General features: G+C 42.3%; 1 long non-coding RNA gene across 2 annotated transcripts; it reads left to right on the top strand.

Moving 5' to 3' along the window:
• Positions 1–8,674: 8,674 nt before the first annotated feature.
• LOC309351142 lies at positions 8,675–15,881 on the top strand. Of its 2 annotated transcripts, none has more exons than XR_014160718.1 (3): positions 8,675–10,061; positions 13,895–14,078; positions 15,396–15,881. It is a non-coding gene; the product is annotated as an uncharacterized lncRNA (long non-coding RNA). The 2 variants fall into 2 exon arrangements; XR_014160719.1 differs by lacking the exon at positions 8,675–10,061 and adding an exon at positions 13,393–13,448.
• The last annotated feature ends 1,015 nt before the right edge of the window (positions 15,882–16,896 follow it).

Below are 16,896 nucleotides of genomic sequence, written 5' to 3'. Positions count from 1 at the left end.
TGTGTGTTGCGCGCGCGCGCGCGTGCAGGGAGGGCTGCCGCGGCCGCTGCTGTTGCTCCCGCTGCCTGTCAACGCGGAGCGGCGGCGGCGCGGGGTGGGGGGTGGCGGCGGCGGCGGCGGCGGCGGCTTGCTGCCTTTATCTGTCAGCGCTTTTCTTCTTCCTCTGATTGCGATCCAAGGCGGAGAAGCAGCGTCGCGCAAGTGCCCGAGGCAAGCGCAGCCGAGGAGCCACGCGCTGATTCAATGCGGGGCGCTTAAGGAGGGAGCCGAGCGGATCCGAAACTCGCACACGCTCTCCTCCTCCTCCTGCTGCTGCTGCTGTTGCCGCCCGTAGGTGGTTTTGTTTCTCCGCAGGGGGAAAGGACCTCCGGGGCCCGCCGCGCAGCTTCTGGCTTCCCCTCTCCGCTCGCTCCAGGGCCAGCTTAAAGCAACAGCCGCCCCTCGAGGGAAGCCTGCTTTGTACATAGACACACACAGAGAGAAGAAAGTTAGTCGCCCGAGGCCGCCCTCTGGAGGCCCAGGGGAGACTTGCAGCTGGCTTGGCGCAGGCCGGGTGTCTTTCAGACCCCTTCGATTCAAGCGCGGCCCCAGGCAATACGCTGCGGCGGGCGCTCAAATCGAGGAGCGCTCGGAGGCCTAACGGGCCATGATTTCACCCGGCCGTTGCCTTAGCACGTCCGGTAGCATCCCGCATAAAATATTGGCCACAACAGTAATTCCTTGCAACCCGTTTCGCAGAATTTTGACACCCACGTTTGGCCTCTGGTCTCTCAAGGACATCCTGAAGGTCTGCACGACAAAGGAGCAGCGTGACCCCTTGAAGGCTAACGAACAAATTACTACAGTATTTAAGGCGCTACAAGGCTCCAGATTGCTTTTGCTGCAAGAGACTGACGTGGCTACCCTTCTGAAAATATTGAGGATTAAAATGCAGGAGCAGACATTCTCAAGACCAAAAGACTGTCCTTTGCTTTTCTGACAGGTACAAATTTGGGAGATAAAGACCTACAATAAGTAAGTTCTTGTGTGTGCACTGTAGGCTAGAGAGAAGAGTACACATTAAAAATACAATATGTAGTTAATCCCAGCCAGAGGGCTAAGGAATGGTCAGAGTTCTACTCTCTTAAAGTTTCCACAATAAGAGTTTTCTTCAGTTTTCTTCATGCTGGCAAACTGGTATGGTCCTAGGTATGTTGAGTTGGAATAGTTCATTTCCCCCTGTGTGTTAAGTTTCAGTTGTGAGTAGAAGCACCAGATTTTGTGACCATAGAGATTTTTGCCTTGGCCTGCGGCAAAGATTTTCCATGCCTGACGTGTGCCCAAATTGTGTCCCTTCAGATGGTGCTGAAGTTCAGCTCCCACCATCCCTGATCAATGGCCATGCTGACTGAAACTGGTGGGAGTTAGGAGTTCAGCATCTAGAAGGCCACTGGTTCCCTTCTAGGTGGCTACTGCTTTACTTGAACACTTAAGAAGCTTTCCTTAAGATTCAACCAAGGCCTACATCCTGTCCTTGGGCCTTGCATACTAGGGCTTTGACACCTGTCTGGAAGGTAGCTACAGTAGAACAAATTACACAAAACATTCTCCTGCCAAATGTTTATTTAAAAACCTCCCGGGTGAAAAATCAAGCTGTTCTTATTCTATTAGTATTCCTATCTCTATTGGGAAGTTAGGTTGACTTTATTCAAAATATGTGGTTTCAGTTTGCCTGACATGACTAGGGGTTGAATAATACGTGAGGTTCATCAACATGACTGCAAAAGCAAGCAACAGCCTTGACTGCTGGGTGGAAATGGGCTGTCATACACACAAGAATGTTCATACCCTTAAATGCAGTTATTTTCCATGGAGTTAATTCACCTGGTCAGTAGCCAGTCAAATGTACAAAAATCAGTTGATAGAGATGCCTGAGTAAACCAGGCCTACCTTGTCCTGCCTCCCTCTCCCTGCACACCTATTACAGGGTTTTCTCACAGCCATTAAATCCTGCTGTTAGGCAGACATCTCCAGAAAGTGGTTCATCCAGTTCTTCTATATGAACTGTTTTCCTCATTGTTATTAATACCGTTTCCACACTGAAGTGCCGTTTATTAGTTTGAGGCACACAGGTTGCAATGTTATTTCCTTAAACAACCCTACCTCTCTAGCTACCTTTTTGTTTTCAGCTTTGCATAGCTGAGTGCCTACAAGGAGAGAGACAAGGCACATGTCTAGTCAACTGAAACATGTGCCCTTCTTATTAATGCACTCACTCTGAAGGGGAAGCTACGCTGGCAAAGCACCATTACTAAATAAAACAGCAGAGATATTTAGCAAAAATAGTGTGTAGGTGGTAAAATGGAGTCACTGCTATAGATTTCTACAGGTGCTCAGTGAAAACTTGATAAGTGTGAACACGGATTGACCAGGAATAAATGCTGGGGTATATATGGAGCTATTCTCCTGGAATGCCAGTTTCCAGACACTTCTTCCCATACAGCATCTGGGTTCTTCTAATTCCTTATTTCCTGTTTCCTGGGAGTCATCCATAGTTATTTCTGCAGGGAGTTCCAGATACTGCACAGCGTTTCCAGCAACTCTATAGCTTTGCAGTGATTCCTTGCGATTAATGATGTTATAATTCTCATGAGAACCAGTTTGATTGGGAACCCCAATCTGTGGTGGATCCCTGCCTCCTGCAGCTTTCTAGTAAAAAGGTTTTAGACATTGATACTTTCTAAGCTTTTGGGGGACTGGATCTTATAGCACCATGATAGGCCATCTGTCATGGGATATGTCTTGAGTGTCCCTTAGCTTCTTCCATATTATTTTGTTTTTTTAAAATATTTTTTTAAAATTAATTTTAACATATAAATTATAAAATGTACCACAAAACTTATCACTTATACAATCCTTTTGGACTTCCATCAGCACCTCTGATGATCCACCGTTTTAACCAATTCTTATGCATTTCTTAACTTTATATTGCCTTTGCATCTCTTAACAAATCATCCTCCCCCTTGTCCATTTTTACAATACTTCTAATAATACTCCTCACAAAACTTCTTGCAACCCTACAAACGTCATTCTTCCATATTATTTTGTTATGGTGTCTGCCAAAACACAATACCACATCCCAGGGAAAGGAACCCTTCTTGGGCTTGGGCAAAGTAAACATATCCTCATGCTCCACATTTCCCTGAAAGCCACATAAATATAAGATTCACACGTCTCACCTGATTTTTCGGCCTCCTCTCCCTTTTCTCTCTGTAATCTGCTTGCAATCAACAAATTTGCTTTGCATGCATCTGCCCTATTTCTTTTGCAGTCTCAGTCAAAGTGTTCAGGTGCACATTAATCTCTGTCAGCTGTCCCTTCCATTGGAGTCATTAATTGCTTTCATGTTTCTTTTACTATTTCCCTCATGAAGAACAACCAAGCTGCACATTCACTGCAAGTTGTAGTCTATTTCCTTCTACCTCTGAGCAACAGCAGCTTGAGCAGGCAACGTATTGGACTTGGCCTTAGACAAAGTCTCCGTGTTCAGCCTGTCTTTCTCCTGCAGGTGGAAAAAATAGGAGAAATCCACCCGTTTTTGACAAGTTTGTTTTACTGACATTCCTTTATTTCAGAGACACATGCCCTGGGGAGATTAATTCCCTGAAGCTCCTGAATGATGGAAATGGTTCCAGGCACTGGAGCTCTGGAGTCAAACAGCCATTTTCTGCCTTGCTAAGCCATGTCCCCTTCTGAAAGCTGAAGATTTAGTTTTAAATGGTACCTAGTAATATCAGTATTTTTTTAGAACCCATAAATCTTGTCCTTTTGTTTTAGCCTTCAGGATGATATCCAATGAAGTTGTAGTGTAGATACTTGCCCATTGATTTCAGTGAATGTCTATTCAGAGTATAACTTTAGTCAACTAGCACCCTCAACATTTAAGTGGTGAGTTCATTAATGAAAATGCATTTTATGTTTATTCTGAAAAAAATGTAGGTCCTGTTCTTTCTTGAATAAACCTTATCTCAGTTAAAAATGTTTCCAGTGTTTCTCTGGGGATTCAGAAGTTGCAGCCAAGGCCCTCCTTCTGTAACTGGGTAATATTTGAACATGCAAATAGGGAAGTTCTTGCATTAACTGCAAGAATGGCAGTTCACCTTCTGTCAGTGCTGCTGAAGTGAACTAAAAATGTATGTCACGAACAGAAATTGCCTTCTGCAGAAAGGCCTTTGTTATCTTGTACTACAAAATAATAGCAGAAATAATACATTTCTGAGTGCAACTGTTATGTTCCTGAAATATTTGATAAAATAGTAAGAACCACAATGAATAAAGTGCCAGTATGAAAATGGGCTAGCTTATTCTTGTTCTTGTATAGTAAATCATCACTAAGTGTTAGGGGTTGGCAGAACAAGACCAGGGACTCAGCTATATAGCTGCAAATAAAATGTTTTAAGTGTGTTGTAAAGTACAATATACAAATGTCACAATAGATGGCGATGATGAGCTATGACAAATTCAAAATATTTTTCCAAAACATTTTTTTTTTTTATTTCACAGCATTTTTTATGTGTGTGTAGATTCCACCCAGGATTTGGGTCCAAGGCACTGTTGTAATACTCTCCAGAGAACAATTCTAAAGAAAAGTTGTTAGTTATTCAAGATTGCCTTGAACAACAATTTGCTTTTCAGATATGATGTGCAGAAATAAGCAGAATATGAAACACTAGGATCTACATCAGTGATGACCAAACTTGGCCCTCCAGCTGTTTTGGGACCACAGTTCCCATCATCCCTGACCACTTGTTAGCTAGGGATGATGGGAGTTGTAGTCCCAAAACAGCTGGAGCGCCAAGTTTGGCCATCATTGATCTACACAGTATCTCTGGCTTCTCTTTTATCTTTTTCTACCAAGGAGCACAGTTATTACTCCATAGGGAGAAACAAAGAAATTAGCGGCCCATTCAGTAATGTCACACACTCATGGCTTCCTGCAAAGAACCTTAGGATCTGTAGTTTTTTTAGGGTGCTGAGAGTTGTTAAGAGACCCCCCCCCCGAGAGAAAAAAAATGAGAGGCACAAATACAAGATGGGTGACACCTGGCTTGAGAGCAGTACATGTGAAAAGGATCTAGGAGTCTTGGTTGACCACAAACTTGACATGAGCCAACAGTGTGACGCGGCAGCTAAAAAAGCCAATGCAATTCTGGGCTGCATCAATAGGAGTATTGCATCTAGATCAAGGGAAGTAATAGTGCCACTGTATTCTGCTCTGGTCAGACCTCACCTTGAGTACTGTGTCCAGTTCTGGGCACCACAGTTCAAGAAGGACACGGACAAACTGGAACGTGTCCAGAGGAGGGCAACCAAAATGGTCAAAGGCCTGGAAACGATGCCTTATGAAGAACGGCTAAGGGAGCTGGGCATGTTTAGCCTGGAGAAGAGGAGGTTAAGGGGTGATATGATAGCCATGTTCAAATATATAAAAGGATGTCACATAGAGGAGGGAGAAAGGTTGTTTTCTGCTGCTCCAGAGAAGCGGACACGGAGCAATGGTTCCAAACTACAAGAAAAAAGATTCCACCTAAACATTAGGAAGAACTTCCTGACAGTAAGAGCTGTTCGACAGTGGAATTTGCTGCCAAGGAGTGTGGTGGAGTCTCCTTCTTTGGAGGTCTTTAAGCAGAGGCTTGACAACCATATGTCAGGAGTGCTCTGATGGTGTTTCCTGCTTGGCAGGGGGTTGGACTCGATGGCCCTTGTGGTCTGTTCCAACTCTATGATTCTATGATTCTATGATTCTATGAGATACAATTCTCTGCACCCTTAACTAACTACAGTTCCCAGCATTCTTTGCAGAAAGCCATGACTGTTATAGTGGTATAAGAGCGCTTTAAATGTATAGTGTGAATATAACCTAAGACAAACTATTTATCCTCACCTGTAGGTTTACACAGGAGCATGTGCCTTTGAAAAGTCAGCGAGGTCCTCATTGCCCATTCTCCATGGTGCCATAGAATATAGTGGATGTCTTCTATTGCATAATTCTGTACACTTACGGAGCTAATGCTACAGTTTTGTACATCTGCTTCTGAAGTTTTGAACTGGCTGAACTGCTAAGCTCCAATCTTAACTTCACATGCATGCAACTGGTGTGTGTTTTTAAACATCTCTTTCTCCCTCCTTTTGGAATAAATTGTTTTTTGGAAAGCCATCATCATCATCATCATAGCTTCTGCACCCAAATAACTCCCATACCATCACCTGTGAGGTTAATGATTGAGTGCATTTTTTCTTTGCACAAGTATTTATTGTTTGTTATGCTCTACCTCTGTCTCAGTAAGCATACAATCTTCTCATTTTTTTTTAACCAGAGGGCCTAGTAACAAGGCTTTCGTCTCACTGTCTATAAATGTGTCTTTGTTCCTGGCATTCTGCACTCAAGCATAAAAAGACCCTCTCATCACAAGGCTCAAAAAAACACCAGTCTTTTAACTTTTGTACTGAGCCTTAGAGTTGCTGGATCTTCTTCCAAATTGTGCTCCCCCCTTTCTCTCTGCTGCTCCCCTCAAAGGTTGCCTCCCTCTCAGTGTCATTGGCTGATCTGCTCTGATGTCACAATGGCTCTGTATTAACAAGAGTCATGGCCCCTTTAGCTACTAATCAACTTAGGCGCTGTACTGCTGCTAAGCTCAATTCTAGCTAAGAAGATCCCTAGAGACTTTAGCATCTGAATTCTATTATCTACAAAAAATAATATGCATATTGGAAGTAAATACCATAAGAGCTATTTTTTAATCCCTTTTCATTTTTCCTGTACTGTATAACAATATAAAAATTACAATCTATAGAAGCCCTGTTTGTTTGGTGTTACTATATTCATCAAGAGAATGTGAAGAGTGATGCATTGCTCCATCTCAACCAATCAAGTCTCTCCAGGAAGGTTCTTGTGAATTGGTGTCGCAGTCCCAGTTTTTGGCCATAAAATGAGGGTTTATTAATCTGGGATCCATGAATGGGCTTCAGAGGATCCATAAACTGGGCACACACATACAATTTTTTTCCAATAATAATAATAATAATAATAATTTATTATTTATACCCCGCCCATCTGGCTGAGTTTCCCCAGCCACTCTGGGCGGCTCCCAATCAGTATTAAAAACAATACAGCATTACATATTAAAAACATCCCTGAACAGGGCTGCCTTAAGATGTCTTCTGAACGTCAGGTAATTCTTTATCTCTTTGACATCTGATGGGAGGGCGTTCCACAGGGCGGGCGCCACTACCGAGAAGGCCCTCTGTCTGGTTCCCTGTAGCCTCACTTCTCGCAATGAGGGAACCGCCAGAAGGCCCTCGGCGCTGGATCTCAGTGTCCGGGCTGAACGATGGGGGTGGAGACGCTCCTTCAGGTATACAGGTATACAATGCATACATAAATTGTATGCAAAACTTTGTGTGTGTTTATGTGCATAGCTTTCTTCAGATTCTTGAAGGGGTCTGTGATCCCAAAAAAGGTAAAGAACCTCTACCACAGAATTAACCCATAACTTTGTCCTATGAAATCATCTTTCCTATTTGTTTGTCTCATCATTGCCTGTACTTTGAATGGAATGAGATTCAAACCCAATGTACACCTGCATACAAAAATCTCCACTTAAAACAGCTGCAGAAGCTTCCTGGAGCAAGGCTGGGTGATTCTTTGTGATTTTAAGTCACTATTTTTCCTTTAAAGAGCAGTTTTTAAAATCCTTATAGTAAGGGAGAAACATTTGTGAATATAATCAGATGAGGTCATTTTGTATTCAGGAAAGGTGATACAAACCATCAGCACCTTGTTTTGTTCAAGAATAATATAAAATGCTTTGAAAGCTCAAAATATATTAAAAAATAAAGAACTTGTCCAGTAGCACCTCAGAGACCTACTAAGTTTGTTCTTGGTATTAGCTTTTGTGTGCATGCACACTTCTTCAGATACCGTGCATGCACTCGAAAGCTTATACCAAGAACAAACTTAGTTGGTCTCTAAGGTACTACTGAACAATTTATTTATTTATTTTAATATATATTTCGACTGCGTCAGACCAACACTTACCTGAATCTAGTTTTGAAAGCTGCAGTTCTGGCAGTGTCCTTAAAGTCATCTTAAAGATTTCTGAACTGTTTTCTAACTCCCCCACCACAAGATACACATTGCAAGAGGATTTCACTTTAAAACACTGTTCAATTTCAAAGCCAAAAGAGTATTCTCAGATGCCTTAAAAGAGTAAAACAGCAATTCTGTGCACCCATTTACATGAGATACAGTGGGATTTGTTGTTGTTGTTTAGTCGTTTAGTTGTGTCCGACTCTTCGTGACCCTATGGACCAGAGCAGATCAGAACAGTGGGATTTACTTTCAAGTATACATGCATAGGATTTCACAGTACTTCATGAATGGCATCATTACTTCTGGTAAGCCAGACCTTACCCTTTCAGCAGATGCAAGCCTGTTTACTGGCTTAAAAAAAAATCCTGCACTAATAAATTAACCTGAAAGGTACCACAGGACTCCACTGTGACCTACTGTTTCACATCTTCCAAGTGCATGTATTTCTCCTGCTTTTATTTATATCAATAATACTGAAAATAAATAAAATAGAGGCCTATTTCTGAGCCATTCAGACTTTGAGATCAGAGCAGCACACACATTTGGGAGACTTAGCGTGGATAATTCCAGGGTACGTTTCCAAGGAGGATTCTGTGAGGCATTTACATTCCAGTCCTTGGAATTATTACTCTCCCCTACCTTTGCTCTTGCAGCTCTGTTTTTCATCAGCAGGCCACTACACAGTATAGTAAATGTCTGTTGCTCCAGCAGGAAAACCTAAAAATAACATTGCTTCAACGAACATTTTATCTGAATACAACAAGAAAAGTTTAATGAAGTTTAGAGTTGCCATATATCTGGATTTTCCTGAAGATATATGAAATACTGCAGTCGGCAAGAGTGTCCAGGTGGAAATTGGGTAAATGTCCAGGAAAATCCGGATGTTTGGTGGTAGCCCAAAAAGCTCAACAACTTTGGCCAAACAGCAACAAAAGCTCAACAACTTTTCTGTCCGGATTTTCACTGTTTGAAATATGGCAGTCCTGATGTAGTTAGGCTTCTGATCCTACACCCATATATGCACAGACTAAGCGACAGAAAGGGGCCACAAAGTTAACAAAGGTCTACCCACTCCTACTCCAGAGCAGAATTCGGAATTGTTCACACCAGCTTATTCACCTAGGGCCAGGAGGAGGAAGAGCAACTACTGTTGATCATCCTCACCCAAGTGAGACCAGCACCGCCATACAACAGAAACCGCTCTCCACCCTGGGGAAGAAGACCAATTTTTCCTGTGGAGGAGAAGCCGGCAAAATGCCATATATGTGGCCAGGAAATAATATGTTTAAAGTGATGTAAGTACTGTAGGGCTCCAGGGGAAGCCAACACACATTTCCTTATTAGGCCCTGCATAACTAGGACAGTGGTTTTCAAACTTTCTGCCTTGACTTTCCATATCAAAAGACTACTGTAGAATTCAGCCAGGTCATCATGGAAACCCTGTGTGTTGTAGAGGATATATAGGGTGGGCACACACACATGCTGAGCACTAGCAGGACCCTTTTGGTTCAGACGATGCCACTCCTCCCAAATTTAGCTTTGGGGTTGGGAGCGATGGGAAAGCTGCATTTCGGAAGATAGGAATCTGCTTTCTACCAAGTCAGACTCTCCAGCCACCTAGCACAATCCACTACACTGACTAGCACCAGCTCTTTGCAAGAGGCTCTTCCCCCATCACCCACTGCCTGATATTTTCAGGACAGCAGCAAGGAACCTTTGGTCCTCCAGATGTTGCTGCACTACAAATCCCATCAGCCCCAACAAGCTGGCCAATGGCCAGGATTGCTGGGCATTGTAGTGCAGCAGCATCTGGAGGGCCAACGGTTCCCCATGCCTGCTTTTGGAGAAGGTCCAAGGACTGATCTGGGACTCTTGCCTGCACAGCATGTGCTGTATCACCTACCAAACGCTATGGCCTTTTCACTTTCAGGTACATTTGTCTGTTGGTACTGATCTCATGGAGGAAGCTTCTGAACAGCTTCTTGAGAAGTCTTGCTAGAAAATCTCTGAACCAGAGGTTATGAACTAACCAAATGACAATGGAAGGCAGGGAGTGGAATTTCTGTCTTGCTGTATGTATCCCCTTGCTGTATATTTAAAGTATTCTGAACTGGAAAGGAATATTACCTGCTAGGCAGAAATAGAAGGGATCTGAGTAGGGGGAGAGGCCCTATACTGTAATCATGTAGCAACTTCCCCTCAATTCCGGTCTACACTGTTAAAGCTATTACCTTACTGTGAGATACAAATTACTTTGCGTCTTCAAAGTTGTAGAGGCAAAATTCATTACGAGCAACAGATAAAATCTGATAAATCTTTGAAGCATTTTACATACTATTGACAAAAGAAGAAATAAGTCTGAAGCAAAGGTGATGTAGATAAGGTGCTATTTTTAAAAAACCAATGAAATAACAATTGTTTGGGTTTTGAACACCGTTCCATGGCAAGGAAATGCTTGGGCAACTTTTTAAGCTGCAACCTCTCTTGGCTTCAGCTTTTTGGCGCTGCAGATGTGTGCACTGTTACTTGAATTCAGCTCTGTGGGGCAGAAGATAAGCTTGACTGAGAAATCAGTGGAAGATAGAACTAGGATCTTTATGACAACTTGATTGGGTTATTTCTGAAGCTGCCATTCTGACTTTTTCTAGAAAATGGCTCACTGCCCTTCTCTGGATCAAAAACCCATCTCCCCAGTCACACAGCTGCTTGTTGAACACCAGGTACCTCTTTGAGAGAAGATAGCTTAAAGCCTTCAGTCCCCTGCATGCTTGAGGATGTTTGCATGGATAGATGGCTTGACACACTCCACTCAGCTTTTATTAATGGGATCACTATGACCTTACTTGGCAGGGAAAACATTTGGTGACTGTAGCTTCCACTTTTGAAAAGCAGCATTGTGGATGAAAAAAACAACCCTCTGGAACCTCCTAGAATAGCTATTCAAGATCACTTGAATTAGGTGGTTTATTATTACATTGTAACACCACATAGGAGGGCTAGGAATGGAGAAAACACAGAATAGAGATCTTTTGAAACAGCTTATTAAAAATTAGAACCAAGCTGGTTCAGGATTTCAGGCTTAGTTCCAATAAAGACTATTGGGTTCAGGTTGGAAAATTGCTGCTTAGCTTCAGTTTAACTTGTGAGTCATCAACATAATACGAATGCCCAAGATTTTGTGACCATTTCCATATGTTAAGTTGGAAGCCAACAACAGAGTAAAACAGCAAAATTCAATCCTGTCTCCGACACTCAAGTCAAAATGTGCAAGCAAAAATCCAGATTTGTCAGCCAAATTCCACAAGTTAGTCACAAGCAGAAGTGTTTCGCAGATTATTAGATGAAGCCCACTAGTAATAACTCATATTTAATTTCTTAATACACAAAATAGCAGTCAATATCAGGAGCTGTAAGTTTGGCTCATGCCATCCATGGTGAGTCAGGTATATGACTGGTTTTTGAGCCTTTTAGCAGACTCTCCATGTGTGTGTTTCTGTGCATGCACATAACAAATTAATCTTTACCAACGAAGTGCCATTCAAAACCCGCAGTGTCTTCAGAGTACCTCTGTTAAAGACATCAACAAGTGGGGCAAGCAGAAGTCAAGGCAAAGTTGTAGGAGGTTAAGGGATGAAGAAAGACAGCAGGACAATAAGGAAAATGAAACATTTACAGCTAACCGAACAGAACAGTCCTGTAGGACAGTGGGCTCTAGGTCAGGAATCAGAGATTGCATTTTATAAGGAGGGCCATGGGATTGTGACCAAGTCCCAGTGAGGTCCTTGTCCTGGATGCTTTTATAGATGCGGTATCATTTTAAATCATCCCTCTGTATCTAGGTAGAACTATAAATTTTTTTATTTTTTTAAAATGGCAGCTAGGATATTCAGGCCTCCAGTGCACATTAGAACTTTAGTCTGGTTTGATATATGAGCTTAGATCAGGGGTCAGCAAACTTTTTCATCAGGGGGCCAGTCCACTCTCCCTCAGACCTTGTGGGGATGGATGGACTATATTTTGAAAAATATAAATACCCTGCAAGCCAGTCCTGCAGCTGCCTCCAGACCTGGAGGAACGTACTCTGCATGTGCTCAGGAGCGCGTTTCGGTGCCCCCCGCTCACTGGTGTTGTTGACAAGCAGCAGCCGCTCCATCAGCCCGTCCCTGCAGAGCTCCCAGGTGGCATGCACCATGTGCTGTGGCCAATGCATGCGGAACGCCGGGCAGGTGGCGCGCAGCTCACCCTCCAGCTGTTCCGGCGCAGCCGCCGAGCGCACCACCAGCAGGTGTGCTGAGCTGGGCGACAGGCACGGGGCCAACAGGCATGCCAAGCTCTGGCTGAAGCCCTGTCATGATGCCCATGGCGCGGCCCAGACCCGCTGCCCACCCGCCAGCCTCTCTGTTCATGGCTGCGCCAGGTTTACCTCTGCATGTGGGTGGCGAGGCTTCAGACTGGCTGCAGGAACTTCCTGCAGCCAATCCGAAGCCATGCCAGTGTCACAGAAGTCATTTCCAGTGCGGTGAGGCATCTGCGGCTTCTTTTCAAAGAAATGCCATGCTGCACCGCTTTAGCTCAGCACAGGGACTGACTGAGCAGGCGGCAGGTTCCGTGGGCTGGATTTATGAGCCTGGTGGGCCGTATCTGGGCCCTGGACCGTAGTTTGCCTGGCTTAGACCAAGAGAAAACAGCCTTTGCTGAAGGGTTTTCAAATTCTCCCAAGGGGCTTTCTCTGCTTTGTAACAATTAGAGAAGTAATATTGGGTTAAACCTCATCTGAAAAATGGTTTTTGCAGGAATGGGGACTGACAACCTTATGGAAAAGTAAGAGACAATACTAATACTACAAATGTACTCCGGAAAGCCCATTTCAAGATCTGACCCCCTTTTCCCACTATTTAATTTTCCCCACAATTTAATTTTCCCCATCCCACAGATTTCAAGCTTTCTCATGTTATGTATGTTACATCATAGAGCATTTGTAAATATAAAATTATGCAACAATGCCCTCTCTGCCTGTAAAAGCCTTGTACCAACTCACTCTACAGTTTGAGCAACTAAAATATTCTCTTAGCTACCTACAAGAAGGTTCAAGCTTGAGTAGTAAATCTATGTGGATAGAAATCTAACAGATGGTGTATGTCTATACTATCTAGTAACTTAGATCCCAAGCTATTTGCCATGCACACACAAGGTAAGTCCCATTGAATTTGCTCCCAGGTAGAGAGGATTGTAGACTTAATTATTTTCCCTCACTGGCTTGATTCAGGCATCTTAGGATACTTCGGTGGAAGAACAAAACAAAGCTAACAAATGACTAGTAAGTAAATACATAAATAAGGTAATAAAGTAAATAGAGCAAATTAACATTGTTTTAATATAGAACCTCAATACCATTCTACACCTGACCCAGGTAAGATGTTCCTTGTGTGCTCACACAGGGTGGCCAACTTTTGATATCATGGCTTTACTAATTAGGCCAGGAAAATACTGGCCAACTGGTACCAATAACTACATGGTGAACAGCATGAATATTTGAAGGGGAGATGCACATTTGCAAATAAATATGTAGAGACATATGGCCTAGCACAGCCCCCTGGTATATGGATTTATTTTTCATCCTCCAGTGACCTGGTTGTGCCAGCGTCTGCAGAGTTGTTCACCTCTTGCACTGAATGTGCTTACATGTTGTCTATACATGTGTAGAATTGCTTGTATGAAAGACTGTACTCATGTTGGTTTTTAAAATACATTGCTATTTTGCAGATACACCAAAACATATCCATGAGCGAGGGTGCAGGAGCCTTCTGTATTTTACATCAGGATGCTTCAAAATTCAAAATCTAGAACCTTGTGGGCATTTAAGTGTTAATCTTATGATCTGATCTTTCCTTAAAAACTTCCTCAGAGAACACTCAACTTCTTCCAGACCAAGCACACAGATTAAGAGGTACACAGTACATATCCTTCTCTTGTGATAAAGGGACCCCAAACATCAATTAATCTAAATCAAAAATATTTTGCCCACCTCATGGTTTGTGGATATACACAAAGAAATTGTCTGCAGAGTATCAGAACATCCAAAAGCTGCTGTTGGCTCAAGTAGCAATTTTCTGGTTTTAATCAATCCATGAATGAGGAAGAGGGTGGTATGGATTTAGGAAATTGGACTCTAGGGAGATGTTTAAAGGCCCCAAATATGGAGATTATAAATTAAGCTCAGCAGATGGTACTTTTCCTCCAAGAGGGAGGAAGCAATTTGTAGCCACAAACATTGCCCAAATTTGAGGCTTTAAGTTAAACGGTGGCAACATACACCAATGCTTGCTTTTGAAGGGTGGTGGTTGGGGTACGGGGAGTTGGGGCAATAAAAAGCACAGTTTAAATGATGCTAAAGAGAGAGAAATTAATATTTTCACAAACAGAAGTATAAAGATTTTAAAAAATCAAAGGAAATTAATTTGCTATTAATCTCGACTGTTGGTGCTCTATTATCTGACAGTTGTGCAACCAATGAGAGACAGTGTTTTCAAAGTAGCAAAGATGCTGGTGCATATAAAATATTGCCTTATATGGAGTCGGAAAACTGGTCAATTTAGGCCAGAGCTGGTGGTGGATCTGCTAGGCCACACACAGACGTCTTACTTCTGGAGATCCTTTTAACTGGGAGATGCCAGGGATTAAACCTAGGGCTGCTCAAGACAGTCCAAATGCATCACTGCATGACAGCTGCAGTCTTTGATGTTTGCTTCCACCTTCTAACATTTCTTTCGGTTTCAGTTATAAAGGATATACCATTAGCATTAACTTTTGACAGAATGAACACAAAGTATACCTCATTTCCTAAGAGAAGCTTGCAAACCAACCTGCAGAAGACACTTAGTTAATTCAATTTCTTACAAAGACTCTTTAGTTGGCTTTCATATACATACGCTAAGGAAGTGACATGTTTAACACTCTTTTACAGATCTCTGAGTATGAGCTCACATGATCTTTGCTTTCCTTATAGGCCAGCATATTTCATGCTGCATTTCCTGCATTCTCTCAGTCACTTGTTAGACTGTCAGGGCATCTTCAACAAGTGCCCCAAACACTATTCAGTAAAGGGCTCCAACGAGTTGGCCTTGCTATTATGAACTTTTTGTCTTCATGAACTAGATTTACCCGATTTGTTTTCAGCTAGCAGCTGTCATATACGTCTGCTAGATTAGCACTTGCTCCTATCAGAAGCCAATACGTAGAATGAAAACTTGTTTTTATTTGACAGCTTTATCCTATATCCTCATCACTACAGTGTTCCCAGGGCAGCTTATAATTAGAGATCTTTCCCCCATCCCCCAGGTATCTACAGTACTCATTTTCCCGAGCCTTTTCCGATTTTTTCAACGTGTTTTGAAAATTGAGTCCAGCAATTTTGGCCACAGTGCCCTGAAGTTACATTTATACCAACAGGTTGTAGCATGTGAGCCAGAAGGGACTGGATAAATAGTTCAGATATCACAGAATCTTGGAGTTGGAAGGGATCCAAGGGTCATCTAGTCTAACCCCCTGCAATGCAGGAATCTCAGCTAAAGCATCCATGACAGATGGCCATCCAACCTGTTTAAGAACCTCCAAGGAAGGAGAGTCCACCACCTCTCATTGTTGATATTCATATAGTTTGAAGAGTACCAATATATTTAGTAATATTAAGAAAGTATAAGGCGAGATATAGATGCTATAGCCTGTTAAAAATAAATGTCTGATTTTTTTAAAAAAATTTTTTGATAGCCCCTCACAACAGCCCTGAGATCTACAGGTACAGGGTGGTCTACAAATAGAATTAATTAACAAGAACAGCCAACTTAAATGACCTTGATACACCTGTACCTTGCATACAAAACAGATAAGAACTTTATGTGTTACTTTTACATTAAATTATGATAAAAACATACTCTCGTTTAGGAAAGGATTACAGTACGTTGTATCTCAGGTAGGAGCAATGCAAGAAGCCAGTAAAATTAAAAAGCTGACAGGGAAAGGGATTGGAGAAAATAAAGCACTAATTGGGCATGAGAGGAAAATGTAACAAATTGTGAATGCAAAAGAATGCCAGAAGATTGGGATATCAGTATTTGGGAGGTGGCTGTGCCTTACAAATTTGCTTAGCCAGATGTACCCAATGTGCTAGGTAAGAGTGCAAAACTAATAGCAAAACACATGATTCCTGGAAGATGGCGTTGGGAGTTTGAATCACGCGGCTATTGCAATGGAATTCTATCTCAATGTTATTTTGCTCAGTTTTTGTTATTCTGCTCTACAAGGAAATAAAGTTTCATGCCTTAGTTATCTCATAAATTTATCTTGAAACTCAATTACCATCTTGAAGTGCAACAATATCACTATCTTTTACAAATTACCAATGAGCTTACAGCCCAAAATGTCATTACAATGTTCCATCTAAGACCAAACAAGCTTAAGGGCTTCAACTATAGTAATGGGTCCTTTGACCTAGAATTGTGTGGTGGTCCTGGAAACACTCCTCTATTTGATATAAGCAGGGCTATTTATATGCTGCAATACTCTTGGCATGCAGAAAATGGTAGACAATGCAGAATTTAGCATAATTTTTAAAGAAAACTTCCTAGTCCTCGTGACTTTTAAGGTATGCTTGAAAATGTAGGTGTAATGCTTGCCAAAGTCATAAGCAGTATTTCCAAGGTTTGAGAATAGGGCTTCAAGTACCCAGTTTAGTTCAATGTCCATCTCCCATGTCTACCTAAGTTGGC

Source organism: Podarcis erhardii, assembly GCF_964252035.2.
Source record: "Podarcis erhardii genome assembly, chromosome: 1".
NCBI classification, from domain to species: domain Eukaryota; kingdom Metazoa; phylum Chordata; class Lepidosauria; order Squamata; family Lacertidae; genus Podarcis; species Podarcis erhardii.
The sequence above is the reverse complement of the archived record's forward strand: the minus strand, read 5'-3'. Positions and strand labels throughout refer to the sequence as shown.